This window comes from Dermacentor andersoni, unplaced genomic scaffold (genome assembly GCF_023375885.2).
Source record: "Dermacentor andersoni unplaced genomic scaffold, qqDerAnde1_hic_scaffold ctg00000042.1, whole genome shotgun sequence".
NCBI lineage: Eukaryota > Metazoa > Arthropoda > Arachnida > Ixodida > Ixodidae > Dermacentor > Dermacentor andersoni.
The window spans coordinates 1074940-1080920 of record NW_027314756.1 but is presented as its reverse complement, the minus strand read 5'-3'; the positions used below and the strand labels follow the sequence as shown (position 1 = coordinate 1080920).

The 5981-nt window shown below is 39.4% G+C and overlaps 1 long non-coding RNA gene across 1 annotated transcript; it reads right to left on the bottom strand.

Moving 5' to 3' along the window:
• Positions 1-1318: 1318 nt before the first annotated feature.
• LOC129381289 (uncharacterized) lies at positions 1319-3758 on the bottom strand. Its single transcript, XR_011891363.1, has 3 exons — positions 3595-3758; positions 2738-2820; positions 1319-2060 (listed from the first exon to the last, which is right to left on the bottom strand). It is a non-coding gene; the product is annotated as an uncharacterized lncRNA (long non-coding RNA).
• Positions 3759-5981: the final 2223 nt, after the last annotated feature.

Below are 5981 nucleotides of genomic sequence, written 5' to 3'. Positions count from 1 at the left end.
TGACGTCACTGTGCCTATGGGTGTTAAATTAAAAGCACCCTTTAAGACATGGGTGTAAAACAAACTACACCCTTCATATACGGGTGTAACACTAGACCACCCTTTTAATATGGGTGTAGCATGGACACCACCCTTCCAAAAAGGTGTTATCCCTGCAAATATTTTGGCGTTCACTACAGCTGTGTAGTTAATAAACCACCTAGGTATTATAAATGCTGCCTAGCCTTAGCTATGTAACTCTCTTGTTCAGTATGAGACAGAATGTGAGAGGTGTGGCCACATTGCTCCCCTGGAGCATGTAGTAATATATTTAATGCGAGTCCCTTTCAGACAAAAAATTCAAGGTTTCACTATAGCAGCAAGGCACACACCTCATGATTTTCATCATCTTCCTCTGCAATGATAGTACCCTGCCACCAGGCAGCACAGCGTAATAACAAAGCATTCTGCACTAAGGACACAGGATGTCCCACTGCTTGGCACACACATATTTTTCACTCCATGGAGAAAGCACACAACCAAAAGCATGACATTACAAGCATTGCTCTCCACGTTTTGTGCGAAAAAATTCTCGCAGCAACACCAGCTCCACCAGGAGAGAAATCCACCCACAGCTCGCCTGTTGTAGCTCATATTCAATGCCACAGAGCATAAGCAATGCATGGATTGGTCACAGTAACCAATGCAGTACCACAGAGGCTTAGATTTATCTGTCAACCAGACAGTCATTGCAGTGTTTTAAGCACAACTCTCATAGCTCTACTCATTAGAGTAGCAGACTAGAGCGCACTAGCCCAGGTCGACCTCTCCATCTTTCCTGTCAATCAATTCTATCTATTGCCTCCACTGGATGCTTCCACGAGTACGTACAAATCTACGATGACTTAAAGGTAATGCTGAAAGCCAAAGAATAAAGTGCACAAAAGTGCTTCTGCACCGGATGTTTCAGCATGTACAAACAAAACTGTATCTATTTGTGCATGCTATTTCAATATAAACGCACACTATTTCCTCTAATTTCTGCATGCTCCATTTCAGGCCGGTGACCTACTTATACCCAATAATTTGGTTGACTTTTAGCCCTGTGCTTGCACTGAATATCCTACAGGCATAGTTCAATTTAAGCTATCAGAACAAGTCAGCTGGCCCCAGGTTACCTGCCTGAACAGAATGATTGTAAAATTTGCAACAAAGTATCAGAAATTTTTATTATTTTCTTTAAGAGAAATGGGTACATAATAAATGACATTTTATTAAAAAGCAAAGTAAAGAGTAAAACAATACTCAATGCACAAATATTAGTACTGAATATTGGCACAGGCTTAATTAAATTTTAAGTAGAAACAGTTTTTATTTAAATAAGCTCACTACAAACTAGTTGCAAAATATTTTCATAACAACAACGCAGCTTATGACAAAGTATAAAACTAAACTACCACGTAAGAACTAGTCTGACCAATTTATGTTAACAAAACATGACTAGTAATGACTAGTGAACACTGCACAACACTTCAGCATGAAAACTAGTAATAATAAAGTCATACACTCAGCTCAACTGAAGTTGTAGCAAAATATTGCAACTACACTGGCTGCCAGTGTAGGGGATCGGTCAAGCGGCGCGTATGCATGTTGATTTGGATGATGACTTCGATACTATGGCACATCCCCACAAAAGGGGATAGGATCACACTAAGACTAGACAAATAAAACAAGTCAAAGGTGCTAGAAAGTCCAAAAATGTCACGATTGAAGGCCAACTGTGAAAATCAAATAAAAAATTAAGATTTCTTAAAGGTGTTTAGAAGTTTGACGACTGGCATCCTTGGTGTGGCGACACGCTGACCGAGGAGGAGCCACTCCATTGCCACAAGAATGTTGAAGGCTTTACGTGGGTACTCGATGTTGAGCAACCAGTGTGCGGCCACCAACGCAGCTATGCCTTCTTCTGCATTTGAGACACTAAAGAGCACTTCACGGTCCACATGAAGGAGGAGGTTGCTTGCATATGTGAGGTCTGGACCATTGTATTGAACGCATGGCATTACCGGGACATTTCCTCCCTGTATAGTGGTAAAAAAGCATGGTTGAGATTATATTTAAACATTCATGAAATATTTTAATACGTAAAATTTTTGTACTACGAGCCATTCATTTTGAGGTTTCACAATCACTAAATATTTCATATTTAAGTAGGTAGAATTATCAGCTTGGTTTCAGTGCTCATTTGAGGCAAGAAATGAAGAGAAAGCCAACATGCAACATTTTTTATTGTAAAAGGAACACCTCAGGTGACGTGCAGTTTCTTTTTGTGTGGAAAGTGCATGGTGCAAGAAAAAAAAACACCTGTGCGCACCGATCCTGCAAAAACAAAATGAAGCACTCGCTACTGTTACATTAAGATTACCCATACCTCTGCACTACTGTTACTTTGCTCGTGCATGAAGTTATCTTAATGCATGTACACACACATACACACATTACGACCAGGTGTGACAGCTACAGAGTTAAAATTGGGAACTTTCAATTTTCGAACTTTGAGCTGAGCTAGGTATATCGGCTGCTCCGTGCTGCGAAAGAGTCACGATTATTGGCAAAAAAACATTGTCTGCAATGCTGCAGCTAAAGCAGAGGCAATAGCTTGGCTTGTCATTGGAGACAGACTACCATTGCACCAGGATACAGAACTTATCATTTAGTACACATCCAGTAACATCAGCACAATAAAAAATTTACTTACTTCTTGTAAAAATAGAATGTGTACCGCTGCACATTCTCGGACATTCTGGGTCAGAATCTCAAGCACTGCCACAGTCTGTATATCTGAAAAGAGGATGCCAATGCTTCAAAATGAGGCCCTTGCATTGCTCAGTTAACCCCCTCACATGGTATGGGTGGTGTAATTGCCTTGAAAGTATCACAATATAACAGCATTTGAAAAAGGCCACTCCAATGACTAATAAGAGTTACTTCACCAAAACCTCCTTTGTGAACCAATATTACTGCCCTTTTTGCTTTGTTATAATTTAACATCCACAACTAAAAAAGCACCATGGTTCTGAATTGGTGAACTATGCAGCTATTAACTATTGCTCTTATTTAAGTACGTTAAACTGCAAACTGAAATGACAAAACTCTTAAATATTGCTACAGGGAGAGCACAATTTAACACCTACCGTAAAACTGATTAAGTACACAAACGGTGGAGAATGAAGAGTTGCTTCAAGGCAGCAAAAAAAACGTAGTGAGGAACCCATGGTGTGCTTAGTTCTGAACACATATAGTTATGCAATATGTAAGACCATGCATGCACTCATCACAATTTACACTACTAAACATGTCAATGATAAATAAAATTGTTCCTCCAAGATAATCAAACCCGAAATTGTAAGCTCATTTCTTTGAAAACGAGATGTCATTCTGTAATTATAGTTTAGTCTTATAAATTATTGCGCTTGTGTGGTTCAGGTATGTTTCTACGAATCTGCAAAATACAGATTGAACCCTTGCACTATATGCTAGAATAATGACAAAGGTTAGCCTCTGCAATGTGTCCGAAGCTTAGCAAATGATATAGTATTTAATTATTGTACATACGACGTGTTCGAAGTCTTCCTGCATCCATTTCAGAGGCTTCCAGCAGCAAGCACAGTTCTTCCTCCCTGCATTTCACACGCTTTTTCATGGCAAGCTCGACTATTTTATCTATCCCAGCAGATATCTTCGGCCTCACTTCTTCCTTCACAAGCGTTTCGAAGTCCTTGATAAACTGCAATGAATATCACATTATATTGACATATTCAGCTTACCTGCACCAATTAGGATGGACAACATTAAAAGAGAAGCCAATTCATAGCTTAGAAGGACTTCTAACCGCAAGATATTTTATTAGTGTGACTGGAAAAGACACAATAACACCAGCACACAAGGACGGAAGGGAGATGACACCACAATGCACTCCCTACCGTCCTTGTTTGCTGGTGCTAAATATGCTTTCAGTTTACCAACACGCCCAACAAATGGCAACACAATAACAAAAGTTATCACAATATTACAACAGAGACTACCGTTCTTAAAGTGGTCTTCTTGTTTATTTTTACTTATTTGTTTTAATGGTATGTACCTACAGCGCTTGCTAGAAGCATTGTAGTAGGGCACAATTAAAGCACACTGCTGAGATCAAAAAGATGCAGTGCACAACACGATTACACATTACACTGCATAACAATGAAGCTCACAAAATACATAACGCACAGGCAGGACAATTGCCTCTGACATGACAGTGGCTATCGGTGGAAAAAGCTGAAACATCATGTTAACAAAATACTCCTTTACTCAATCAAGAAACTGTGAAGGCAGTACGGTAACGATCAGCTCAAGGAATCTTTTCCACTCATGTATTGTGCTAGGAAAAAATGCATTTAAAGAGTGTTTACTCAGCACATGTATTGATGCACTTTCGAGGAATGGTCCTCTTGAGAGAAAATACAGTTGGCTCTTGTATGTAGTTACTTTTATCTATCCCTGTTCTACCATTGAAGATGTAAAAAAGGCAAAAGGTGAGAAATTTACGAAAGGGCAGCAGTAAGGGCCATCCCAATGAGTCAACGATATCACTTAACTTCTCGTAAAGCTGAAATCACGTTACAAACTGTGCAGCTTGTTCCTGGACACTCCAATTGGCCAATATTTATATAGTAGCTGGATACCGTGCGGTATAAACATACTCAAAAATTCAGCATGCATTTGTTTCGTAAAGGGTTTCTTTTAAGGTCATCATTATTCCTTATCATCTCATATTAAGGTGGTCATACTTATTAAAGCAGTCATATTATATTGTTAACTGGGCGAATGCAGCACAAAAAGACAGAGGCAAAGAAAACAGTGCACAGGACTGTCAATGACCTACAGCTAAATTTTATTGCAGCCAACCACTTTTTATGTGCGCACATATACCATACTACATTTCCATAAGTCAACAGTGACGACAGAACAAACAAGAATCTAATCACCCTTACAACAAAGCCCTTATATGCAGTCTAAAATAATGGGTGCGCACACACGCACTTTAAGTGACACTCAAGAAATTAACCAAAGGACAAGCACTTCCCCCATTTACTTACAAGATAAACCATAATTTTCTAGGTTGGACCTCACGTAGAGGCAAACAGACAAAAGTAATGCACAACCAACAAAAAATGCAGATAAAGCCAGAATCTAAATGAACGCTTTGAGATATTCTATCTCAGCATCACTTAATGCGATAGAAAGTTTGCTGGTGCAGCGGTCTCCGGCTCCTTTGAAGAAGAAGGCATTATTAGTTTCAGGTTCCGTTCTGTCGCTAGCCTTCTTTAAAGACTGTTCTGGAATGCCAGCATGCAACCTCATCGCTAACAGAGCTCCGCTGAAAAGCCTCCTGCTTTGTTACGAACATTCACATTGTGTTGCTTAGCCCTTTCATCGAAACACCTCCTAGTCTGTCATATATATTAGTGGCCATAGTTCACGGGAATTGGAAGTGAATTGCCAGAGTCCTGCAATTCATCATGCAGAGTGACCATGGTTTCATGTTAGTCATGGTACAGGGTTTTGATAAATTGCACAATGCCGGGAAGACCACTTGAGCATTGAGCTTTGGCACTATCTTCGTTATGATATGGATACCCAGTGAATATAGGGGATCACATGAAAGTTCTTTGTTTTTTCTGAAGTATTTATTTATTTATTTATTTATTTCATACTGCAGACCTAAAACAGGTCCAAGCAGGGTGGTTAAACACAACAATATTACAATGCATTATTCAATCAAGTAAGGTGGTAAGACACAGCAGTAATACAATGAGTCAAACAATTGAAACAGGCAACAAGGAGTTATTCCAGTCTGTTATAGTTCGGGGAAAAAAAGAATACTTGAATACATCCGTCCGTGCAAAATAAGGTGTTAGTGAATTCGGATGATGGTGTCGAGTAAGCCTAGACGTTGT